The sequence below is a fragment of the Pelodiscus sinensis genome, chromosome 10 (assembly GCF_049634645.1).
Source record: "Pelodiscus sinensis isolate JC-2024 chromosome 10, ASM4963464v1, whole genome shotgun sequence".
NCBI lineage: Eukaryota > Metazoa > Chordata > Testudines > Trionychidae > Pelodiscus > Pelodiscus sinensis.
This window is the reverse complement of record NC_134720.1, coordinates 26,380,814-26,407,625: the sequence shown is the minus strand read 5'-3', so window position 1 is coordinate 26,407,625 and position 26,812 is coordinate 26,380,814. Positions and strand designations below refer to the sequence as shown.

The 26,812-nt window shown below is 42.6% G+C and overlaps 2 long non-coding RNA genes across 4 annotated transcripts in view; one reads left to right on the top strand and one right to left on the bottom strand.

Moving 5' to 3' along the window:
• Positions 1-23,083: 23,083 nt before the first annotated feature.
• LOC142830858 (uncharacterized) overlaps positions 23,084-26,812 on the top strand; it is a 65,082-nt gene continuing 61,353 nt past the window's right edge. The window contains exon 1 of one of the 3 annotated variants that reach the window (XR_012906387.1): positions 23,084-23,414. This is a non-coding gene — a long non-coding RNA (uncharacterized LOC142830858). The remainder of the gene's footprint in view (positions 23,415-26,812) is intronic. The other 2 variants (XR_012906388.1, XR_012906389.1) reach the window with 2 other exon arrangements.
• LOC142830859 (uncharacterized) overlaps positions 24,115-26,812 on the bottom strand; it is a 62,686-nt gene continuing 59,988 nt past the window's right edge. The window contains exon 3 of the long non-coding RNA XR_012906390.1: positions 24,115-24,645. This is a non-coding gene — a long non-coding RNA (uncharacterized LOC142830859). The remainder of the gene's footprint in view (positions 24,646-26,812) is intronic.

The following is a 26,812-nucleotide window of genomic DNA, read 5'->3' as shown; positions in this document are numbered from 1 at the left end:
GTGCTGGACCACAGAGGTTGCCGGATCAAAGAAGCCCGGATTTTAGAGATGCAGCCTGTATTACACAGTAGGCTTCCAGATTGCAAGAACAGATTTTTTTCCCCCAGCACATTATTTTACAAAAGATTTTTGTTCTTTCTGTTTTGTAATTTTGATGTCATTATAATAGTGGTATAACACATAGTTTAACATAAGTGAATACTTGTTTGCAGGCAGAGCTGGCTTTTGGTTTATATAAATTTGAAATTTAAACTTTCAAAGATCTACTCTTTTGTGTGTACCCAATAATATTTCCACAGCAGAACATCCAAATCATTTTTCACTGGCATTGCATAAAATATATTGGCCTTTGGTGTTAGGATATCCCAAATCCTGGAGTGAAAGAGTTAAACACTAACCATCCCGTTCATAAACAGTATTTACACAGGCATTTTGATGTAATTTGAAATGACCATGTAATGAGCCACCTTCAAGCAAGCTATAGTTAATAAGTGTTGATCAACATGGGTTATTTGAAATTTTGTGTGGCACAAACAAGGGGAGAGGGGAACTTGATAAGGGATGGAAAAATAGGGAAAGGATGAAGAACCAGAATGAACAAGACACACTGATTCATTAACAAAACAGAAGGGTTTCTAAAAAGTCAAGTATAAAAGTTGCTTCAGCCCCAGGGTAGGTTGGCTGAAACATACACAAATAACCCATACAATGGCCTTGGCAGTGTTACAGGGATAATATTTTTGCAAGGTTGAACTATTACTGAACAGTGTTCTAGTATATTGGGTACAAGCATACTAGTACTTATATTCAATGTCAAGCAAATATGTATTCCTTTTTTGTTTTAAACAAAAATAGCCACCAGGGTCACTGAAAAGAACATCCCACATAACTCATGTTTAAATTCCTGTGTGTACCCAGCATATCGATGTACAGGTTAAACCTCTCTAGTCTGGCACATGATCTGTTATACACAGTCCTCCCTCCCCCAACTACCTCTGTATTGCTGCCTCTGCAGCATGGGGGGGCAAGAGATGGAAGCACTGGCTTTCCTGGATCCACCTTGCCCCCCCTCCCCCCGTTGGCTCTGATACAGAGGCAGGAGCATGGAGTGGGGGAGGGAGGAGATGGGAGACTTTGCTCACAGGGAGCCAGCTTAAAAGCTCCCATATCTCCTCCCTCCCCCACGTGTCAATGTGTACCCACTGAAATTTTCAACAGGTACATGTTTATACAAATACATTTTAACATCCCTAATAATTACAATAACATGTAAAATAATTGTGTGTCTGTGTGTACGCACATGCATGCTTAATAGTAGCATTTATGGCTAGCTACTGGTTTTAAAGAAAGTGTTTTACAACAAATCAAAGGGAATCAGGCTATCGCATTTTCCCCCAAAATGCAATGGTCTGATACATAGGACTCCAGAATTCTTTCTTGTGACTTTAGAATAATAATTGAGGGGGATCAATAGTTAGTGTAGGAAGGCATGGTCTACTGGATTGAGGATCAGTGGGACCAGGATTTCACCTCTGGTTTCTATGCCCAGCTTGGCTATTGATTGATATAATGATGTTGTACAAGTCATTTCCCTCATATGTCTCCGTTACTCTTCCCTCCATTTGTCTAGTATTATCAGACAGTAACTCTTCAGGGCACACACAATCTTTTACTACTTGTTTGAACAGTGACTAGAACAATGGACCACAGTTTCAGTTGGGCAAAATAATAGAAAATTGATTAGTAATTCAGTTTTATCAATTTGATCACACTATTGGGAGTTGCTAAATGTCAGATTCCATATACATGAAATTAGTTATATGAATGTGATATTTAGAGGGTGTCCTTTCTTGCAGCTGAGTTCTATATCAAGATCTTAAGCAAAGAACTGAAAATTAAAAGGAAGCACCTATAGCAGAATGTCTCTTAATTTCAATGGACAGACGTATATGTTCCAATTTATTAAACTAAGAGTATTAGAAATGTGAAAATCTTGCCATATAACTGCTATTTTAAGCAATTGGGTTGCTAGATCCTGTAATTTACAGTTTGATTAAAAGTTCACACAAGGATGAGATGCTGTAATGGTCTAAATATTATATTGTACAAGTTATCTTAACCTTTAATAGCAAAATAATGGATTAGTCTGTATAGAAGAAAATGAATTACAGACTAAAGGTTGCTTAGAGGAGGGGGCAGAAAAAAGAATAAAACAATGTTTAAAAATGGATTTAGTTACTTGAATGGCTAGTTTAGCTTTTTGTATTTATAAAGATCACGCTAGTATAAAGTGAACCAGCAAGCAGAAGCCACTGTGTTGAGTTTCGGGCTTTGCTGAAAGCCTCATGTGACTTAAACATGATTGTTTCCCTTTTTGTGACCCTGACAAAATTGTTCTAATTGTCTTTGTGATAGTCTTGTTTTTAGGTTTTTTTTTTTTTTTTTTTTTTTTTTTAAAGAAATAGGCAATAAATAAAGAAGCTCCCAAACAATATGAAAAGAAATATGTTCAGATGGAAACATTCATACATATGGAAACATATACTTAAAATGTAAATGGGAAAGAGTAAATGTTATGAAGTCTCTTCAGATTCTACTGTTCTGATCCTGACTCAGCTGAAGCAGTAGCAAAACTCATTACATTTCAATGGGGAAAATGTTTTATTTAAAGCATGTCAATCTCTGTCACCTAATAATTTTCATAATACTGTACCCTTGCTCTAATTGAGGTTGGGGCAAAACTCCAGTTGAATTCAGCAGGAGCCGGATGAGATCCTTTGTTAATTTGCTACCTGTATATACTATATCAGGTGGCCAGGAGATTTGTCATCTCAGCACATCTCTGGGAAATCTCTACTACAGACTTAAACTCTGAGAGTGGAGTACAACTGTGCTTCCCTACCAGATTCTCCAGGATAGAGGGACAGTGGTACTACATGGATCCCTGGAGTGAATGGCTCAACTAGTACAGCCATTCTACCATAGCATTCTGTGGGTGCTGGTGTTTTAAATTTCAAAATCTGTCTTGGAATTTGGGAACTTGTTCTGCTTAAATAGATTAAAATATATCACCATGGGGTCTCTTGGTCATATTACATTAAATCTCACATTTCTGCTACTATGTGTACTGATGCCCCACAGTGGAGCTCCTACTTGAGTTGTCAAATTAGATTTTGAATGTTATTCATGGTACAGTGTTAATTTCAATCTAAAGTATTTAAACATCAGCAAATAAATTAGTTTTACCTGTCTTTTCAGTTTTTCAGACCATGTAATAAATTTTAAGATATGAATATTTGTTTAAAAAGTTGGAAAACAGGAACATTTTAAGGGCACAGTTAAAGAGTCATTAATTGTAAGGGTTTTTTCCCCATTTTGGTGAATAAATATCTTAGTTTACAGCATATTTGGCATTCCAGTCTTGTGATCAAAGGGAATCAAGATCATATTTCATTTAACTGGTGCTAAAGGAACAATAAAAACAGTTTCAGATATTTTTCATAGAAATCAGTGGCATATTCATTTGCAGATGTAAATATTCCAAGTTAGTATTGATTTATTGAAGTTACACTAACAAGAGCTAAGAAAATCAATTATTTCTGGTATATTTTATTGTAGGGATGTGAACAAGTAACCTCCCAGCCACCCCCATTTAATCAGTTAACCAGTTAAACTTAACATTTAACTGGTTAACTAATTAAACATGATTTTACATCGCTACTTTATAGATGTTACAGATTTCTCAGTTTGAGAGTAATGTGTTATGATGGAAAATTTTGTTTATTTCCTGCAAGCTAATTTGTGATATCTGTGTGTTACTACCTGACACTAATTATTCTTTTAATTTCTTTGCACCATAAGTTAGTAATTTAATTCTGTTCTATGAATTATTATCAGTTATTATTCATATTTTCCATAAGTTGATTTGACTACATTCATGCCTCAGAGTTAGTAAATAAAAATAATGGCCAGGGAGGTTTGTAAATTAATATAGGATATCATCAGAGCAAAAAGAATATTTTTACTTGTCTCTGTTAGCCAGTCAAGTACTTTAAATAATCTAGGGCCTGATCTCACAAATCTTTACTTACTTGAGTAGATCATTGAAGTCAATGGCTTGCACAACTGAGTTCCTAGGTTGTAGGTCCTTACCTCATTTTTGGAGAATAATAGTAAGATTAGATGAAGGGAGATCGTATTTCCTTATGCTGAATACGGGACATCTGGTAAAATTTCTTTTATTTGAGCAAGTTAAAAAACAATCAATCAGAGCTATGCAATACAAACATTCAAATTAGCATAAACTTAACTGAGACCTTGTTAAAAAGAAATACTGTATAGTTGGATTCTCTTTATTTACCTTTTTATCTTTAAGGCTTTACTTTCAAAAGAATGTGATTGCAGTGTGGTCGTAACTCAGGTTTTGTTGGAAAAACGTCCGTTTACCCCACAAAACTCTGTAGTGTAGACATACCCTCAGGGAGAGAGTGACACACACACACTCCTGTATACCTTTCACTGGAGGGAGTGACCAGCTGACTCAACTCTCCACCTGGTGCTCTCCACCTTCCATGCCTGGCTGGGGCCCCATGTTGAACCTGCCTCTCCTGATACTTGGCACTGCATCTTCCTGATGCAACACATGTGAGTAGGTACCGTATGTGGGTCACATTCCTCCCTCTCCCTCTCCTGATTTCTGCCAGGGTTCACACCAGAATGGGGACAGCAGCAGGCTTTCTGCACTGTGCAGGAGGGAAAGCATAGGAGCTGCTTCTAGCCACAGGAGGGGAGAAGAGAGGGAAAGGGATGGCCTGGCCTGGCCTGTGTCTTTACAAAGCTCTTCTCTCTTCTCCGTATCCCACTCCCGTGTCTCTGGAAGCAGCCAGCCCATACAGAGGCAGTGGAGAAAGGAAGAAGCCCATCGGCTAGGCTGTTTGGTGAGCTCAGTGTTCTGTCCAGGGACTGGCTCAGGCCACACAGCATTGGGAGAGCAAGATACGGAGGAGCAGCAGGGGTGGGGAGAGAACTGGCAAAGCAATGAGAAGACAGTGAGAGGGGAAGCATGTAAAGGGCCAGTGGGTGGACAGCAGAAGTAAAGTAACCAGCCACTGTGTGGTGCCAGCCTGCACTCACCAATCAGTGCCAGTGCATACTGCATCTTTGCCCTGCCACCAGCCTATTACATCCCTCCCTGTCAGCCACTGGACCTCCTCACTCAATGCTAGTGGGCTGGTGGCTGGCAAGCAGGGATCTGGCCAGCAGCAGGACACACTAAGGCTACGTCTACACTGCACATTGTTGCGCAAGAAGATATGCATACCTAATGAGCGGTCATTTTTACAGAAGGGGCTTTTGTTCAAGAAGGAGCTGTCTACACTGCTCCTTCTTGCACAAAAACTCCCTCTTGCGCAGGAAGCATTCTGCCGCTTATTTTCAGGAAGAACGGCTCCTGCGCAAGACGTTTTTTTTGCGCAAGAAGGAGCAGTGTAGACAGCTCCTTCTTGTGCAAAAGCCCCTTCTGCAAAAATGGTGGCTCATTAGGTATGCAAATGAGGCACAGTGATATTCATCGCCACGCCTCATTTGCCTATCTTCTTGTGCAACAATGTGCAGTGTAGACAAAGCCTAATATTGTTGGGGATGGGGGAGACAGAAAATATGGGACAGTTTGTCCATTATTAAGAAAAAGTTGGGACATCTGGAGGAAGGCTTACATACAGGGCTATCTGGACACCCTAATTAGATGACAGTGTGGAAGAAAGTGTTGTCTGCTTTAAATGTGAGAGGATGGTTGAATAGTGGAAACATACTTATAATTTTTAAAGAATCTTTAGAAATCTTCTTTAATTATCTTTCTGAAGGAACTCACTCAAGCAGTTGGTGATGTGTTTCCTATACAACTGGGGCTTGTGGAAAATTCAAACATCACAAATATGACTTCCAGGTTCAAAGGTGGACCTGCATGTGTGTTTCTCTCATATTTCACCTTCATAAACAATACATTTTCTTCCCCTTTTTATTTGATAAGCATATATTTAGAAGCAAAGAATTACAACTAGATAAATAAAGTTGTCTGGGAACTGTTATATATTTAGATGCTGGGTATTTTTATGGCAATTTGTCTCCTAAAAGATAGAGATTAGTTGGACTGACATTGAACTCTTTGCTTTTTCATGGAAAATATATGGCATAATATTTATTCTGTAGTATCTGTTATATTTCTGCAAGCACAAGTACACATATTTTGTAGCTGATAGAGAATTTGGTGTATATTTTAGTTCCAATCTGGTGCCTATAAACATGATATAAAAACTTCCAGTATCTGCCTTTCTGTGATCTTTGACATAATTAATATCTATACCTCTCAAAATACCATTCAGATATTATAGAAGTGAGGGAATTTGGTCTTATTGGTGCTTCCATATTAACAGACAATATATAGAATTGGAAAAATATAATTCTATATTCCTGATCACATAGGGCCCAATTATTCCATTCTTACTCATGTTTTAGTACTTATGTAAGTAGCCCCATTGAAGTCAATAAAACCAAATAAATCAGTGGAATTGGGAAACTGTTAAACAAGACTAAGAATGGTGAAATTAGACTGATAATAGAGGTTTGTGGTAATCTTCATTTTTAAACAGTGGAAGAGTTTCCATTATACTTGATTTCTTAAAGACATTTTTAAAGGACGGGTGAGATTTTCAGGCCACCAGGAACATTAAGATAATATTTGCTAAAACATTTTAAAAATCTGATTTCAATATGGCAATGATCTAAGCCAGGGGTCTCAAACTCCTGGCTCAAGGGTCAGTCCTGTCCAGATCAATTGTGCAGTTCAGACCAGGATTCCCGGCAGGCTGGGGAATTACCATTACCGGCCCCCAAACTCTACCCTTTCCTGCAATCACCCTACCCTCTCTCCCACATGGCACTCCCTGCCCAAGTACTCTGCAGCCTCCCCACATTCGCACCCCCTGCACTCTCCACGGCAATGATTGCACAATCACTTCAGCCGGGACTGGCTTGCAGTTAGAGACCCCTGGTCTAAGCCAATCAAGCTATAAATCCGTGGTGCACAGTTTAGGTTTTTGTGTGAGTCTAATAACACAAAATGAATTATGAAATGGACCACCAGATTTCAGAGGCCTTTTGGGGTACCTTTATATAGGCTAGGGTGCAGCAGTTTGAGGAATTTAACACTTGTAAAAATGCAGAGCTAAACAGTGGACATTTTCATACTTCTCAGAATAAACTGATGAAAACATTGGATATTTAGTTATGAATGAAATGAAGAATATTGCAACATTTTAAATACCAGTACTGATATTGTGAGAATAATTACATGTCTCAAGGCAAGAATACCTAAGGGCCTCTAAACTTCTAACAGTCAGCAGAGAAACTGGGTGTTAAGTTAATGGGATTGTATTGAAGGTCTTACGTAATTTTGAAAAGCCAGTAGGTATACTTTACAAAGGTGATGGTACATCGAGCAACACCTTAATCTGTAAGTAGGTAATAATTTTCTCAATTATAAACTAATCCTTTATAGTTAAATACTAGGTTCATGAATTGTGAGTTTATAGCATAAAGATATTACTCCTCAGTCCCCAAGCCTTTGAAGATAAGTGTAGATCATAGACACAGAGCTATCATCAAGGAGAGGACCTGAGGCCTCATTAGGGTGAAGGCAATTGTAGAGAGAGATTGTAATGGTCCCTGTCTTGCAAAGAGATACCAATTTTATTCCAGGCAGAAGTACCTCAGTCTTCCTCTGCTTGTGTTGGGTATAAATCTGATTAAATCTGCAGTAGACTAGCACCAAACACTTCAGGAGCATTGAGAAAGTGTATATATAGTTTAGATATGAAAATATATAGACAGCACAGATACAAAAGCATTATAGCCCGACCCTTAGCTTTGTCATGGAGGAGAATCCCAGTGTAGTGTCATTAGTGAATCTAGCCATGCGGTAGGCTTTGTCTACACTACAGAGTTTTTGGGCAAGAAGCTTTTTGCAGAAGAGATCTTCCACAAAAACTTGTGCAAAAGCATGTCCACACCTCAAAAGCGCATCACAAAAACGATGTGCTTTTGAGGAAGAGAGCGTCCACACTGCATGGACACTCTTGCGCAAGAAAGTTCTGATCGCCATTAACTGAATGGCCATCCGAGCACCTGTGCTTTTTCTTTTTGTGCAAGAAACCTCTGCGGAGCAATCACACATGCCTTTTTGTGCAAGAGCTGTAGCGCAAAAAGGAGTTATTCCTCGTGGGGAGAGGAATAACTCTACCGGCAAAAGCCCTCTGTCTTGTCAATTTACTGTATTTTTTTTGTGTGCAAAAACACGCTTGAGGTGTGGACTCTCTGCCGTTTTTTGTGCAAAAACAGGTATTTTTGTGCAAAAACCTTGTAGTGTAGACATAAACTTACAGGATGGCAGATGAGCTTGCCTCATCTCCCCATGCTACAAGTGGACTAAATGGCAACATAACACTAGAGAAAACAGACAGCAGAAAGCAAGAGCAACAATTGCATCAGAAGAACAAGTGTGGGTTGGTGCCAACTCTGAGGATATGATTTTATGTCCAGTAGGCAAGGATTCTTGCATTTATAGCACCAGATAATTTGCATTTTGGAGAAATGTGACAGGGTAAATTCACCCTGCCCTGGATGGGGAAGGGTTAACTCTTCTCTACAGGCAGAGAAAGTCCTACCCCCATGTCTATATTGGGCATGCTTCAGGAGTAGCAGCAGTATAAGAGGGAATGGTCCAGCTCAGTCTGGACTGACTGTCAGAGTCCCAGACCATGGAAGCTAGAGATGCCAAGGCTCATACAGACACCCGGCTACCTGTGGATACCGCAGAGAGATCAGAGCTATAGAGAATTGCATGAACTGAAGAACAGAGACATCTTCCAGTGGTGCTTCCCATCTCCATCTCCACTTAAACTTACAATCCCACTCAGAGGGCACCTTTAGTGCTTCTGGCCATGAGGCCATACAGCCCTGCCCAGAGGGCTACTCTGGTTGCCAAGCTATAAAGACGTGCCCAGAAGGTGACCCTGTTGGCTCTGGCTGCTAGGTCATACAGCCCCATGCAGATGTATACCCTATTGACTCTGACTGCTAGGCCATACAGCTGTGCCAGAGAGCCACCTTATTGACTGCTAAGCCCTGCCCATAGGACTATTGTATAGGGATGTTAAAACGTGGGTATTCAAGTAAATGTGTAACTGCTGAGTTGGCTCCCCATGAGTATGGGCTCCTGCCCGTTCTCCCTCGCCTCCCCCGACTGCTGCCTCTGATATAGAGGCAGCAACATGGAGGGTTGGAGGCTCCCCGAGAACAGACTTAAAAGCCAGCTTCCCACGCATACTGGCTTCTGCCTACCCGCATCCCCATGATGCTGCTTCTGTATCAGAGGTGGGGGGGTGGGGGGGTGGGGGGGGTGCCAGGGTGGGGGGGGTCTGCATGTAGCCATGTAAATGAATACACGTTCACATCCCTACAATTATATTGACTTTGGCCACTAGGTCATCAGATGCACCCAGAAGGTGACCTTATTGGCTCTGGCTGCTAGGCCATACAACTCTTCTCAAAGGGTGTCTTTATGGACTCTGGCTAATAGACCTTACTGCTCTGTAGACCCAGAGCATCTCTGTTGACCTTGGCCATCAAGCCTTACTGCTTTGCAAACCCTGGGTTATCCCTGTACCACTAGGTCTTACTATCCAGCAGAGAAGGGCTAGTCCCTGGATGTGGATCATGTGACCCTATTGCCCTGGAGAGCCAGGTGATTCCTTAGACTCCAGCCATTGAACCTTAAAGCCGTGTGGATTAGGGCATCTCTATGGACTCCTGCCATTAGGTTTCATGGTCAAGAGACAAAGAGAGCTTGAAGGACAGGGTGAAGTCACCCTGCACTAGACAGGGTCCCAACCAGGGTTCCTTGGGCGCACACCAATAATTTCATTCCTGCCTACCCCCTCAGCAGAGCCATGTAGCTGCGACCCCAGTTGCTCCCGGGGGCGGGGTCACGTGGCGGATGACTGCCCATCACAGAAGGAGCTGGGCAGCCACTACGTGGCCTGCATGGCAGCTGCTTGAGCTGGAGCCTGGACTGCAATACTAAAATCAGCACCATGGCCCAGCTCCAGTCCCAGCACACAGGCAGCCACCCACCTCGTGGCCCAGCCACGTGCTCCAACTGCTGGGGCCAGGACTGCAGTACTAAAAATAGCACCATGGCCCTGGCTCAAATCCTGGCACACAGAATGTGCTGCCCAATGTGCTGGGACTGAAGCTGGGGCTGTGGTGCTATTTTTGCTACCAAGGTCCTGGTCTTAGTTGTCCTGGGGCTGGGGCACGCAGTGGGTGGCTGCCCCATGTGCTGGGATTGGAGTCAGGCCATGGAGCAGCATCTCCTAGCCAGGGGCCACAGTGCTAAAAATAGCACCACGGCCCTGGCTCCAGCCCCAGCACACAAGGCAGTTGTCCACCATGCTGCCCCACTGTGCAGGTGCAGGCGTCAGGAAGGCAGAAGGTGAGGGAAGAGGCAGGGAGACAACTAAGGGGGAGGGGAGTGAGGAGAGGAAGGGGCTTGTGAGGAAAGGGGGGCAGCGTAGGAGAAAAAAGGGGAAGGCACCAAGGGGAAGTGAGGAGGTGAGACAAAATGCCAGGGGGCCAAGAGGAGACAATGAGGGGAAAGGGCAGGAGGAGCGGGGGAAGGAGAAGGGGAGGGGGAGGAAAATAGGAAGGTGTCAGTGGATGTGGGAGAGGGGAGGGGACAGGGTGATGCTGGGAAAGGACAGGGGAGGGGCAATGAGGGCAAGAGGAAGGAAGAGGGGAGGAGAGGAGTGGATGACAGGAGAAGAGGAGTTGAAAGGAGGGTTGGGTATGAGGAAGGCGGAGGTTGGAGCAATTCATGTGTCAGAGCACAGAGGGGCGTGAGGCGAACTGGGGAAGAGGGTGGTGAGGGAGTGGGCAAAGGTGTAGCAAGGACGCTATGAGTCTGGGGGCAAAGGCAACATTTGCACCATCCCGCCCCCACCACCACTGTGTGGTGGGGCCCTGAATCTGGCGCACGGCTGAGCCCGACCCTGGGTGGAGTGGGGGGAGCTTGTACTGAGTCTTCCCCCACCTCCTCCAGTTTGGGGCCGGGCCCCCACACGAACTAATCCGCCGGCGGAGATGGAAGAGGGTAGGGCTGGGGGTGGAGGAGGAGCAGGCAAGCCATGGGATGACAGGGGAAGCGGAGGGGAACTAAATTGGTGCCCCCTTAGCATGGTGTCCAGTGGCAACTGCCCTCTCCACCTCCCCTCGCTATGCCACTGAGTGGGCACCAGAGAGGAAGAATGCATGGAGTGCAGGTGTTGGGAGGGCAGGGACAGTGAGGGAATGGGAGGCACCAGGCAGGTGCAGGGGGTAAGGTAAAGTGCAGGTACCAGGGGGTTTGTGGGGGTGAAGCAGAAGGGCAGACAAGGGGAGGGGACTGGAGGAGAGGGATGGGAACCAGAGGGCAGAGGAGAAAGGCAGGGGTGGGTGGGTAGAAGGAGGTGGTAGGAGGGGGGATGGAGAGGAGGGTTAGAGGAGAGGTGGTCACAAGGGGAAGGGAAGGGCAGGTGCAGGGGTCAGAGAGGATGGGGAAGGAGGCAAGTCCCAGGAGGGCTGAGAAGAGTGAGAAGGGCAGGAGCCAGGACAGCAGAGGAGGGTGAGGGGGGCAGCAGCAGGCACCAGGAATGCAGATGGGGTGAGGGGAGGGTGGGAGACATGGCAGTGGAAGGGGGAATGGGAGAGGTTTATAACTCAGGTGCCACAGTGGCACACATCCGAACAAACGCACATGGCCTCAATATCGGTGCCCAAGGCAAAACTCACTCCATTCATGGATGGAAAATCTTAGAGGGACACTGGTCCCGAACCTCATTACAGGCATAAATATTTTTTTTCTTTCATGATAGTGCCATCCCTGCTGCTAATTCGTTTCTCTTTTTATGTTGTGAGAAATGCTTTTGATGCCACAACTGGATTCTTAAGGTGAAGTTCTGCACTACAAAGTGACTCTTGACGGACTTGATCCATAGCCTTCTGAAGTCAAAGGAAGCCTTTCTACTCACTTCTGTGGGCTTTAGATCAAGAGTGGCATTGTGGAGTTTACAAATTATTGTATCTCACTGCAGGGCCAGACCAAGAGTTTTTTGCACCCTTGGTGAACAGTCACTTTGGTGCTCCCCCTCAACATTCAATATAGAGAAAAATGAGAAGTCTAGAATGAAATGTTTACCTTTATTTACTTGACATTTTATTTTTTCTACTTTTCATTAATCCTGATACAATTATACTGTATAAGGTAAACTGCACAACAACTGACACGTTGAACTTTTAACCGTGGTGAGTTAAAAAGGGTTTCTGGTTAGCGCTATAAACAGTTGCATTTCAAGTTGCAACTGTCTTCCTTCCAAAGGAACTGATTTTGGAGAAGCTATGAAAACCTTTATTCCTTGATATTGAACACAGTCTGTTTTCAGTTGTAACCCTTTTGCACTGGGCCATCGATTTGTGCAAAAATTCAGAACTTTGCTTTTCGTACTTTTGCTTTTGCAAATTGTGTAGTCAGTAGTTTGAGACAAAGTTTTGAAGCTATTTTGTGTTCTATTCAGATGGTGGCCAGAATTTCTATTGTTATTGAACATTATTGTAATTCAAAAGGGAAGGAATGTATATGCTAAGTGGTATTTGTTAACATCCGTCAGATGTTTGAAAATTGGGCTGTTAGTGTTACTTTAACAGTAATAGTCTACAATAAATACACAAACTTAATCTTACAAGTACTTGTGATTCTCCTTTTACAATTTTGTTAAAACCTCCTAAGTTCAACACAACACAAATTCTTTGTGAGAACAGCATCTATGGGATCATGGTTCGTAACACGGCAGAACAGCTGTTGTGGGTTGCTGACAAGCCTTCACTAAGTGGCAAGTAACACTGATTCAGCTGTATGACAAACCAATACTGGGCTACTGAAAAAGACTGAACTGCCAGAACTTGGCCCCAGGCAGCAAACCTAGGCCGCGACACATTTTAACTGTGTTTACATACACAGCTGTGCTCTACAATGTAAAATAAATAACTTATCTCAACTCCAGACATGGCAATGATGCACTGTATTACAAGTACAATTTTGATATTTTTGTTTAATCTTTTTTTAAATAGAGAAAAAAATCACTTGCATCTAATTTGGCACCCCTTAACACTGGCACACTAGGTGACCATGTAGTTTGCTTATATTCTTGGGCCAGCCCCGTCTCAATGATTTCAGAGTGACTGATCAGCTTACAAGTAAAAAAAAGCAATTGTGCATCATCACCCAGCAGTTTTAATTAATTTCACCTTTTGATATGTGAATAGTTTCCAATCAGATTTAGATTTTTTAAGAATTTATTTTTCTTTAAAGTTATTTGATTAATGCTTCATGCAAGCAAATTACAGCCTATGCACTGTTTGCAAAATGATCCCTGCATTTATTTGTTGTTTATTTGAACAACACTTTGGTATTGCTGCTATGTGATTGGCAACTTTAGCCACATGCTATTGTTCATGTCCCCACATTGCTTGACTACAACACTGATTAAAAAGCAAGGATCCATTGAAATTCCTGGGCCTATGAGTTTCTCTTAGAAAAATGAAGAACAGTTAATGGAGTTGCAAGAGGCTAGGAAGGCAGGAGTTTAGGACTTTATAAGCCCTCTCCTTTTTGAAACATTTAAGACAAGCTTTACCTGAAACTTCATAACTAGAAAAATCATACTGCTTTAATAATAGACTGGAGTGAAATTTAAAATTATTTTTCTTTCAGATTCATAAAATATTTGTGATATTTGTCATATCGGACATAGCTTGTGTGGCTTATTTAATTGTCTCTGTAATAAAGCTCTTTCCTATTGTTTTGGGAATACCCTCCAGTCTACCTTATGCTATGTTGTTGTTTGCTGTACTGCAATATTTCATATAATGTATATATAAAGTGCTTACATTAATTTTCTGGATTCCAGTTTGGTGTTACCTATCACCACTCACTACAGTCATTATCAGAGGTAAAATTGGGGTGTGGGTATTAGGGATGTGAAAGTGTGATCTTGTACACGGTTAGCTGATGAGCTTGGGCTCATCCCATACATTCACAGTTATGCACAGGCTCCCAGTACACATGGAGAGTCCACTTAAAAGCCCGTTCCTCATGCACACTGGCTCCTGGTGTGCCACCTCCTTTCTCCTCCTGTTCCCCCCCCCCCACCCTGTGGTGCTGTGTCTTTCTCTGGGGAACCGCTTGCCCCCAGCATTTTCAGCAGTTACACTTAATTAAATACATTTTAACATCCCTAGCAGGCATATGTGCACAGTCCTAGTTGGGAAAGCTACCGGCAGGACCTTTAATAGCCTTCATCTCAGGGAAATGGGTCAGGGAGCAATAGTCTCTTTGGTGGTGCGTTGTCAAACAGTATTTTTTATATCACAATATTTCACATATAATCTGAGGGCATTGTCTTAATTTACTGCTCTCCAGTTTTTCTTTCCCATTATCATTTACCATGATTATTTACATATAGTAGATGGGCTATAAATATCTCCATGAACTGAGATTGGATCCCTGTAATAGCCTCTGCCAAATGCTCTGAGAAGCATTTCAGGAAGTCTGCGTCTCATTTTCATTATGAAGAATTATTCAGTTTTAAACTGCCTTTACTGATCATCAACACACACACATTGAACAAGAGTGGTAGCAGTGGAGGGAGAAATGATCTGTCAAAAACACACAATTAGACCCCATACACAAGTATAATTTTAACACAGGTACAATCAACATAGCACGGATTCATCTTCAGAACCTGCCCCTCTGAAGTGGCAGACCACAATACTCTATTGCAGAGAAACAGCAATCTTTCTTAGCCAAATTGAGTAGGAAAAGCAAGAAATCTACAGCTTCTACTTGAAAGGAGTTTCGTTTTTCTCATGAAACAATTTCATGTACAGTGTGAAATTCATTTTCCATTAACATTTATATGAACATATCTTACTGAATGTTTGTAAAATGCATGTAGAGATGTGTTAGGAACATGTCATTTCAAAATTTATCTTCTAATTTGCCAAATCTCCATGAATATATTTTTTCACTGTGTAGTTCTATTTACTAGTAATAAAGGTTCTGTACCTTGCAGTATTATTAAAAATTCCGTATGTGAGATGAATGCATCAGAAAATAATTTTGCTGACTTTAACAGTTTGGTATTGAATTACAATGACAACAGACATAACAACATTTACAAAATAAAAGACCAAATTAGAAAAAGCAGGCATAATACACACACCTGGTGCAGATCTGCTGAATAAGGGTAATCTTTAAATGGTCAGTAAGATAGTCAGAAGCATCATGTGTTAATAAAGATATTGAATAATCTTAAAAGTCTTATAAACGTAAGCCTCAACCCTGAATTAACCTCACTGAAAATGTATAGAACAATTAGGAACAATTTAAATAGATACTAATTGGTGTCAGTACAATTTGAAGACCCAATGCTGAAGTGCTTATGGGTATGTCTACACTACAGTACTAATTCGAACTAACTTAATTCAAATTAGTTAATTTGAACTAAGCTAATTCGAACTAGTGCATCTAGACCTAAAAACTAGTTCGAATTAGCGTTTTGCTAATTCGAACTAGCATGTCCACATTGAGTGGACCCTGAACCGAGGTTAAGGCTGGCTGGAAGCAGTGCTGGCAGGGCATCAGGTTAGGACTTAGAGAGTGGAGCTGCTGTCTCAGGCTAGCCGAGGGCTGTGCTTAAAAGGACCTGACCCCCACCCCGGACAGATAGTTCTCAGGGGTTCCCCGCTCGCTTGTCTAACTCGATGAGGGACAGCAAAGCAGTCCTGGCTTGGAGTGCCCTGAATGCCCACACTCAGCACATCACAGCACTCGGCCATCAGCCCGGCTGCACTTGCCGCAGGCTGCCATCCGGGGGGGGGGGATCAATTGGGGGGGCTGCAGAAGAGCTTCCACCCCGAGGAGCCCGCAGAGCCACCCCAGTCCTCCGCATTGGGGGCTCGTACACCATTCCTCCCTCACATCCTTCCACTTACCCCTCCCTAGCCCCCCTTCCTGATGTACAAAATAAAGGACCTGCGTGTTCAAAAATAGAAACTCTCTTTATTTAACAAAACTCGGGGAGATTGGGAAAAGGAGGTGGGAGAGGGGAAGAGAGAGGGTGGGAGAGGGGAGGGCATCTTAAATGATCAGGGGTTTGGAACATGTCCCATATGAAGAGAGGCTAAAGAGACTAGGACTTTTCAGCTTAGAAAAGAGGAGACTGAGGGGGGATATGATAGAGGTCTATAAAAGCATGAGTGGTGTGGAGAGGGGGCATAAAGAAAAGTTCTTCATTAGTTCCCATAATAGAAGGACTAGAGGACACCAAATGAAATTAATGGGTAGCAGGCTTCAAACTAATTATAGAAAGTTCTTCTTCACAAAGCAAATAGTCAACCTGTGGAACTCCTTGCTGCAGGAGGCTGTGAAGGCTAGAACTATAACAGAGTTTAAAGAGAAGTTAGATAAAGTCATGGAGGTTGGGTCCATGGAGTGCTTTTAGCCAGGGGGTAGAAAAGGTGTCCCTGGCCTCTGTTTGTGGAAGGCTGGAGATGGATGGCACGAGACAAATGGCTTGGTGATTGTCTTCGGTCCATCCCCTCCAGGGTACTTAGTGTGGGCTGCTGTCGGCAGACAGGCTACTGGGCTTGATGGACCTTTGGCTGTTCTTATGTTTTTATGTTCTAAGCTCAGGGCTCAGGGTTGGGGATCTCACTGGACCAACTTGATTTTCATGCAAACCTGCTCCTGGGTGGCCAGGCTGGCAGCTATCCTGCCCTAGACGGCCACTTTCCTGTGCCTAGTGCGGAGGTCGTGAATGTTGGAGGCTTCCCCCCAAACCTGGATGAGGTCAACAGACTCCGCACTAGACCAGGCGGGCGCCCGCCTCTTGCGGCCCCGGGCAGGCTCCTGGGAGCTGCCAGCCTGGTCTCAGGAAGAGGCAGAGGCCTGGGTGGCAGTGGGTGGCTGGCTTGTGCCGTGCCAGGTGCAGGGTCTGCTGGCTGGGTGCTGGCAGGCTTGCTCGGGCACCGTAGCCAGACCGTGCCCCTTTAAGGGCTCCAGGGCCAGGAGGGGGGCAGACAAGTTTCCCTGGTGGTGCTCAGAGTGGCCACCAGGGCAAGCTGGGGAGGGCTAGCCTCCCACTAGTTCGAATTAAGTGGCTACAAAGCCCTTAATTCGAACTACTTAATTCGAACTAGGCATTAGTCCTCGAGAATGAGGTTTACCTAGTTCGAATTAAGAGCTCCGCTAATTCGAATTAAGTTCAAATTAGCGGTTTGTAGGTGTAGCGCCTATCAAAGTTAATTCGAACTAACGTCTGTTAGTTCGAATTAAGATAGAAATGTAGCCGTGTTAGTCTGGGGTAGCTGAAGCTTTGTAGTGTAGACATACCCTATCAGAAAAAACTCCCGCATAAACTGTTGGAAAATTGGAGCCAGTAAGAGATTGCAATTTTTGTCCCTTCCTGCAAAGCCCCAGTTGTCAAATACCACTCATATTCTTCTACATTTTTTACAGTGTCTTGTGTCCATAAGGTATAGGTTCTTATTATCTTCTTTCATTAAAATGCTGGTCATGTATTTTATCTGTTGGAAATCAGATTCTCCTGACAAGTCTTGTTTAGAACTTGTCAAAATATTAAGAGATTTTTCATTTACTCTCAAATTGAGAGGAATATATCAACAAAAATTCTGTTTAAAACAAACTGGACCTCTGCCAAAATACTTAAACATAACGTGTAATAACAGATGTTGGAATTTCAGTTAAGACAATGGATATTTGTTGCATACTATGGCATTGTCCTATTGTGTTTCCTTTTTGGAAGGAGATGATGTAGAGATTAAATATTATTCCAAACACCGAGTTAGGTTGTGGACTCAAAATAATTGTGATTTTAATACTTCTGATATTAGAAAAAGCCCAGCAAGCATTTATATTAAAATCTAGAGTGGATTACTATATGATTGAGGGCTAAGTGCTGGAAAAATGCCAGGAAAAATTTAAGGTTTAACCCCATTACAGTTCAAGTGAATTGTATCAGACCCTTAAAACTAATTTGGATGATCCTCACATTTTGAGTGGGTCAGTTACTGTTTTATTGATAAAGTTATGGATTTTAAAACTATCTTCAGTTTATTGACATATACTGTTAAACATGAGGAAACTTGCTGTCTGTAAATGTGGATTATTTCTCTCTGGATGATTATATCCCACAATTGTTTATTCCCCTCCATTTTTCATCTCACCTCTCCTTTCGTCTTTTTTTTTTTAAATCAATAAAAATTTAAATCGCATAACCTACGAATTGTAAAGAAAAAGAAACTTTCAGAGTAAATTCTCCTGTAAACAGATACAAAGAACGTTCTGTGCCGATGTATTCCTTATATGAATTTTATATTTGGTTAGCACAAAAGTGGCTTCTATTTTTTGTTTGTTTTCCTTTTAACTTTTTATATAATATTTGCATATTGGAAAAAAATCTTCTGCATTACTCAGGTAGTGGGTAAAGTGGATTTAATTATTTAAAAGTATGACTGCTGTGGATTTCCCTACTCAGACAATGGTATTTATTTGCAGTTGCAATTACTCATGTACTAATATACACTGTTAAAGTGACTTATCTGTAACGTACATTATGACTAATTTAGCTAGTAAGCAGTTTCATTGTGATCTCTCTGGGACAGGAATTTTTGGCATGTTTTCAACATTAAGTCATATTGCATAATTTTTCGATGACATAATCATGGTAAGAGGAGATTGGCTGAAATTTAAAAAAAAAAAGTATTTCCTGGACTGCCTGTTCTTTCAGCATTGCAACTTACTACTTGAATTATTAGGACTGTAGAAAAGCAATACTATTTCTGTTGATTTTTTTCTCTTGGTGTGGCACCGAAGATCTCAGACATCAGTGTGAGAGCCTGACACTGTCTAGATCACCTTAACTGTTTAGCAAATGTAGCCATCTGATTCATTTAGGGCTGAAGTTTTTCTTCTGACATCTTCCAATAATTAAAGGCAGACGTGATTAGTTGAATAAACATTGTTATCCATTATATATGCAACATTGTTGTGACCCTGCAGTCACAGAAAACTCCTTGTGATTGTTTACCAGTGTGGTGATCATGCCAACTGACACTTACCTTCTTGCTCTCTGGGGCTCCCCACCACCCTGTCCTGCTGGGTCAGATCCTCTGGTTTATCCCAGGCAAGGCACAGAGGGTATGTCTAGACTACATGGCTCCGTCGACGGAGCCATGTAGATGAGGCAGGACGACAAAGGGAAATGAAGCGGCGATTTAAATAATCGCCGCTTCATTTAAATAAAAATGGCCGCCACACTATGCCAAACAGCTGTTTGTCGGCACAGCGCGGCAGTCTAGACGGTGATCTGCTGACCCCAGAACCCTTCGTCAGCAGATCCTTTATGCCTCAACTTACAGGATCTGCCGACGAAGAGTTCTAGGGTCAGCAGATCCCCGTCTAGACTGCTGCGCTGTGCCGACAAACAGCTGATCAGCACGGCGCGGCGGCCATTTTGATTTAAATGAAGCGGCGATTATGTAAATCGCCGCTTCATTTCCCTTTATCGAGTAAACTAATCTACATGGCTCCGTCGATGGAGCCATGTAGTTTAGATGTACCCAGAATTGAGGTTACCATCCCCTGCAGAGCAATACAGACACTGAACCATTTCAGCTCTGGGAGGAAGCAGTTCTAGGGCACAGCACCCAGGAAACCAACCCCCACCCCCCACAAAGGGATCAAACCCCCAAATAAATCTGTCTTGGTCCTGCCTTGAGGGCGGGGGGCTGGACTCGATGACCTCTTGAGGTCCCTTCCAGTCCTATTATTCTATGATTCTTCCTGAGTAAAAGTTTTACACAGTGAAACCTCATCAGATAAGCTCCCTTTATCAGTGAAAGAGAGATATGTAATATTTAGGGATGTAAAATCCCAGTTAATCAGTTAATGTGTTAAACGTTAGGTTAACCTTATGTTTAATCGGTTAACTGACTAAGCGGGATCGGGCCAGGGACTGGTTTCCAACCAGTAGGAGCTGAGAGATTTTGATGGGGACAGGGACCGCACGTCAAGCCTTCACATACACACATCCAAGTGCAGAGAGCCAAGGGAGTAGCCAGTCGCTTTGAGTGGTGCTGCTCCATGCCGCTGGGGCGGGCCACGGGCCGGATTAAATTACTTGGTGCAGGCCATATCTTGCCCACCTTGGTCTACACTGCAGCATTATAATAGTGCAGTATTGTGCCACTGCAGTGTTTTAAGTGTAGACATAATACAAGTTAGAACATAGGAATTCCTGGTCCCCTGTCTAGTACTCTAGCTAAGGTTATAAATATGCAGAGAAAACGTAACCAGTTAAATGATTAAATTGCAGTTGTTTAACCGGTTAATTGGCTGGGGTCTGGCCAATCTGCCAGATGGGGGAGGCTCCTCCAACCCACCCCTCCAAGGCAAGTGCGGGGGCTGCTGTGGCCACTGGGGTTTTGCTGCACTGCTGATCCTGTCGGTTAACTGGTTAACTGGTAAGCAAGCTATTAAGGCAGTGCTTGCCGGTTTACTTGTTACCCATTTATATCCCTACACAATGAATTTTATAATGTGTATATAATAGGCTTGCGCAAAATCCTGCCCGTGGACTGGATCTGGCCCGCCAAAGCCACCGAATCCAGCCCACAGATGCTGTGAGGATCCCCAGGCAGGCTCCCAGATCCAGCACCCCTATTCCCTGCCCCAGATCACAGTCCCCTCCGGCCCTAGCTCATATCCCAAACCTCTGCACCCCCTCCTATACTCCCAATTCCCTGCCCTAGGTTACAATTCAACCCCCTGCATTCCAGTCCAGTGACCCAGGTCATCCAAACTCTCTCCCTTACCCCAAGCTGCCTTCCGCACCTAACCTCTATCCCAGACTTCGCACCTCCTCCATTAATATCATGGAAGAGTGTGGCCCTCGACAACTTTCCAAATTCTTGGAGTGGCCTCCCATCAAAAAGTATTGCCCACCCCTGTATAGAGCATCTACAGTATGTGTGGTTTATATAATGCATGCTGGCCAAATTTAGTGCATCTTCTGAAAGGCATATGTAAAATTTACCAGCACTTACATATTGTACAGTATATGGGCAAAAGGCGACTTCTGACACAGAGTTACTAAAAGGTTGTTGAGAGTTTGTCTTAGATCACAGCAGGGGAAGGAACATGCAGAAGTTGCGGGGGAGGGGGGGCGGGAGGGAGTAGAGACCACCTACAAAGAAAAGGGAGATGCTTCACTCCTTGTTCTAATTTCCTCTTGCACCTGCCCTTATACAATACCTTTCTACTTCACCTTTGCTTGCTCTTTGCTTTGTGTGTACTAACAGCAGAGGTATTCTTTGCTTGAATAGCGTTGGATCCTTAGCTGTTATCAGTTAGGGTTGCCAGGTGTCTGGTTTTCAAATGGAATGCCCAGTTGAAAGGCACTGCTGACCTGGCTACTAAAAGTCCAGTTGGCTGCAGTAGCTGACTTTGCATGGCTCTCGGAAGCAGCAGGTATGTCCCTCTGGCTCCTAGGTGCAGGAGTGGCCTGGGAGCTCCACAGACTGCCCTGCCCTTGATGCAGGCACCACTCTGAGTTCCAGCTCTGCAGCTCCCACTGGCCTTGGTTCCCACACAGAGGTCCCTCTCTGCACCTCGGAGCAAAAGGGACATGTCTGCTAGTTCTTGGAGTTGTCTGAGGTAAATGCTGCCTGGAAGCTGTCCCAGCTCTGAGCTCCCTCCCTCTTCCAAACTCACTACCAGATCCCACAGCCCCTCCTTCACTCCAAGTCTCTCCCCCAGCTCTTAGCCACCCCCTGCACCCAAGCCTTCCTGCCTGGAGCCCCCTCCCACGTCCTAAGCCTAGGGTTGCCAGGTGTCTGGTTTTGAACCGGACAATACAGTATTTGACCTTTCTGTCAGGGAAACAAATTGAGAAAATACTGGACATATAAATGTCAGGTATTTTCTAATTAAGTAAGTTTTATTATTATCATGATTATCAGTATGTAGTTGCGTACTGCTTGGCTGGTAGACACACTTACACTGCAGGAGTGTGTCTACCAGCCAGGCAGTATGCAACTACGTGGTAGAGAGGAGGGGGGCAGGGCCGAGGTGGGATGGAATCCCCGGCGCCGGACTGGCTCGTGCTCCACCGGGACTGTGCGCGGGATGGGCAGCACCCAGGGATCTACATGTGCCCGGGCCAGCCCTGCTTCCCGCCGGCCAGTTCCTCCCTCTCCTCGATTTCCCCTGGCCAGCTCTGCTCCCTGCCGGCTGGTTCTCCCCTGGCCAGCCCCACCCCCCAACTCCCTCCTGGCCATCCCTGCTTCCCTCCTCAATCTCCCCCCAGTCTGCCCTACTGCCCCCGACCCCCTCCTGGCCAGCCCTGCTCCCTTCCTTGCACGTATTTCCCCCTCCCCCGATCTGAGATCAGGTGTGTCCGGTATTTTTTTGAAGACATCTGGTAACCCTACCTGAGCCCCTCATTTGTAGCCCCAATCTAGAACTTAGGGAAGCACCAAGCCTTTGCAGCACCACCCCATGGGGCTGTGTGTGGCCCCCAACTGATTTTTTTCTGAGGGTCAATAGACGCTGATAGAAAAAAGGCTCCATACCCCTGCTTTACATCATAGCATGCACAGCTCTATGTGAATTATTTCCTTCCATAATTTACATAGTTACAAACAGATGAGAACCCTGTAACTGTTTTTGCTTTTTAAAATGTCAAACTTAATACCTCTCAGATTTCTCTTTGTTAAAGGAAATATTGAAATGAAAATCACACCCCGTAGCCCATAATTAATATTGACTATAGTCCCAGTCTGAATTAGTTCCACTCTGCAGAAGTTACTGGCAATAGTCCATTGATTTATAAATGAAAAAAACTGTGACAAAATATTTGATGGTGGGATCCTGATTACAAAGGCCAAATTGTGCTTGCTTTACTCCTGCTGTTAGTCCTATGAGTCTCGTTAGGAATACTCCATAATTAAGGAAAGCAGGATTTGACTCCACATATGGGCAGGTATAGGGGCAGAGATTATAGTTTGAAAAATCTTGTGTCATTTTTCAACAGGTGAGGGAGATCCTGTTTTACAAGCTCAGGCATCACAGCTTTGCCAAATGAGTAATCTTGAAAGAACTTGTCTCTCCCCCCTCCCCTCCCTTTTGTCCTTGAGGGAAAGAGTGGAAGTAACACCCTTGAGGCCACTGAGTTTAAAGAGAGGTAAGACAGTTTTTCAGATACTAATTTTCACTGATGTTAAAGCAGAAAGAAAGAAACCAAATAATCTTTTCTTCTTCATTTGCTTTGTGATTATTCTGTTTTGTTTTAAATTATTAGTACCAGTAGATTGTGCAACCTGTTTCTTTTTTAAACCATACTATAGGTTCCCCCCCCCCCCCCCCCCCCCCAGAAATAAGAATTTGGGTCCACATTAATATAATACAACTCAAATTCTGTTCTCAGGTATATTGGCAAATCTGAAGGATGTAGACTGTCCTTAGAGAGAGTATGCTTATTTACATTAGTGTAACAATATAATTTGATGCTACAGGAACAAACTTTAGGGAGGAATACAGATGACTAGTGGGTGTCTAGATGTGCATGAGGGCTTTTGATTTGGATACTTCCTGGTTGTTTTCTTTGTATTTACATTTTTCTGTTTGACTCTTTTTTTTTTTTTGTTTTTTGTTTTTTAAACTGCATCCCATATCCTCAGCAAGTGCAGATCAGCATAGCTCCAGTGAGAAGCTCCACTGGTTTACATCATCTGACAATCTAGTCACTGTTTTTTCAACATCAAAGAAAATATTATGAAAATACCATAAGTATAACCAAAACACATGGTTTGTCCCCATCAATAGCTCCCTGCAGCTCTTTAAAAGGCCTGCCAAAAACCAAAACTCATACAAAGATGCTCTACTTTACCCAACCATTATACTGCTATTTTTTGCTTTATTCATGCTTCTGAATTTGAATTCATGGCCTATAGTGTTTTCAGACTTCATTGAGCTTTTATTAGGGCTAAGTCTCATAGTCCTTACATAATAAAAAACTTCCCTTGAAAAAAGGCATAGCATTTGTACCTGCAGGAATGCTATTGTAAGAAGTAGTGTTCTCTGGTCCATTTTGTTGAATGGGGTAATATGTTTTTATCAAGGAAGGTTCATTCTACATTTATTCCACTTTCACTGTCAGCAAAGTTTTTCCAAATCTGTTCTTGGTGTGTCATCCTCTCCGTGTGACAGGAAATGTGACTAGCATTGGTAGGCTTCTAATTAGCTTTTCATTTGCTGGAAATAAGGTCAGCCTTCTTGACTGTACTTCTCAGATGATACTCATAGGTTATAGCACTGGAGTCAAACGTGTTTTTTAATTTGTTGTGCCCTTATGCTGTGAATCAGAAAAAGGGATAAATAATCCCAGCTACTCCTTGCTCCCACCATGCATGCACCTGTAAGGAAATAAAAGACTAGCTTTAATGAAATGCATACCTCTATTTACTCAGACTACTGCAGTCCCTAGGGACTCTACTGACAGGTGTGTCTCTCATTCCCATGCAACTACAATTGCTGAATTGGCCCTTCTTTAGGATGTTGACTTCATCAGTTTATAATTAATAGATATGAAAGGAAAAGGAGGACTTAATACCTAATCTGGTGTTCTCATTCATGCTATCTCTATTGACTTGAGTGAGACTACTTAATTGATATAACACATTGGCTTTCAAAGCAGAGACTGAGATTATTAAAAATAAAAATAGGTTAGATGCAGTGGATCAAATCCCAAAAGCCTCATTGAAGCCATTGATAATTTTGTCTGAATAAAGATGTCAAAATTTGGCCCATTAACAGTAAGATTTGTGCATCAGGAGCAATGAAATTATAAAAGCTGTAAATCTAGTTCATCATAACTGATTATCAATTAGGGACAGACAGAATTTCTCTTACACAGCTAGGTGCATTAAAAGGCTTTCTAATGTCTTTCACTCACATGCCCAGAACTGAATAATGTCAGAGACTAACTTTTAGACTAAATGGAATTTGGTCCTTATCTGCTATTGCATTTCCTGTGTTCAAATCCCATTCTTGACAAAGAAAAAAATTAGTAGGCATTTAGATTTCTTATGCTAGAAAGACAGTGAAAGAGAAAATGTGTTATTCAGACAGATCTAAGGACTGGTCTACACACACGGGTGGATTAGCTGAAGATAAAGCAGCAGAAGCTGCTGCAGCAAGGATATAAATGTGACACACATTCACCTGTCTGAAGTATCTGACATTTGCAGAGCTTATGGGAATGTTGTTGGAGCACATATTCTGCTGTTGCTTGTTCCTAAGATAAGGAAATTTTCTGGCAATGACTGACTCATTATGTAAAAAGAGTGAAAGAGGAAAAAAACCTAATTGGCACACAATGAAATATGATCTCTTTAAAAGATTCACCCCAACCATTTGAAGTTCAAATGGTGGTACAGCTTGACAGCAATCAGTAGCAGGCTAATTTATTTCTTATTTGTTTCACATTATGCTAAAAATAAAAAGAGATAAGACCTCACTTTTTATAGGAAGAAGCTGAGTAACTGAATCTCTGGTGTTGGTAGCATTATAACTATAACATGAATCTTTAACATTTGATACAAATAGTCACTGAAAAATTCATGAGTATTTCTAGTGTGTGAGCCATGGGGCTAGGAATCAGATGAGTTTTATTCTTTGCACTGACAATTTTATATTGGGCAAGTTATTTAACTTCTTTGTACCTCACTTACTCCACCTGTGAAATAGGATGATGCTTTTCCAACTTTGTAAAGCATGTTGGGACATGTAGATGCAAATTGGTGGTTATATAGGCAGAATCAAGATAATCTGCAAGTGGCTTGTGTCATGCAATCTCAGAGTACTGCAGAAGCTGATATTTCAAGAGTTGTGCAGCCTTATCTGCTTATCAAATAGCCTGTAGTTGCTGCTAATTGAAGAAAGCATTGTAGTCTGTGGAATACATAATATCCATAACAAAAACCAGTGCAAGCTATAGAATATCTAATACCTACAAAAACTTAAAAGGGGCCTATTTTAGTTCCCTCCATTTGGAAACTTTTTAATTAGTAGTTATTGTCAGGATATCCTCACTATCATTTTTATTTTGCCAAATCCCAAATTCCTTACTCAATTTTTACTCAAGAGCTCTATTTCAAGGGAATAGCAGTTTTGTCTGAATAAAGATTTAAGGAATTGGGTCTATTTGTTTTATTTAATTAGTATTATATGATTATTTTACACACCCTTAATTCTAGATAGATAAATATGTAAAAGACCTTGGGACAATTAATCTTTAGACTGATATTGTGTAACCATCTCACTGTTTTCAACTCACATTGCAGGTAGATATCTATTGGTATTCTCGACAATAGAGCATGATCTTGTAAAGGCTTATTCGTGAACCTAGTCTGACTCCATGAGAGTAAGTATGTGGCACTGGGCCATAGGAAGAAGCTTTAGAAGATGATAAAAAAATCTAGTAATTGGGTTTAGAGCACAGGGATTCTAGTTCAGAGTAAGTGAGAGTCAAGACAGAGAAATCTCCTGTGATAGAATAAGCGACAAGGAGTCCTGTAGCAC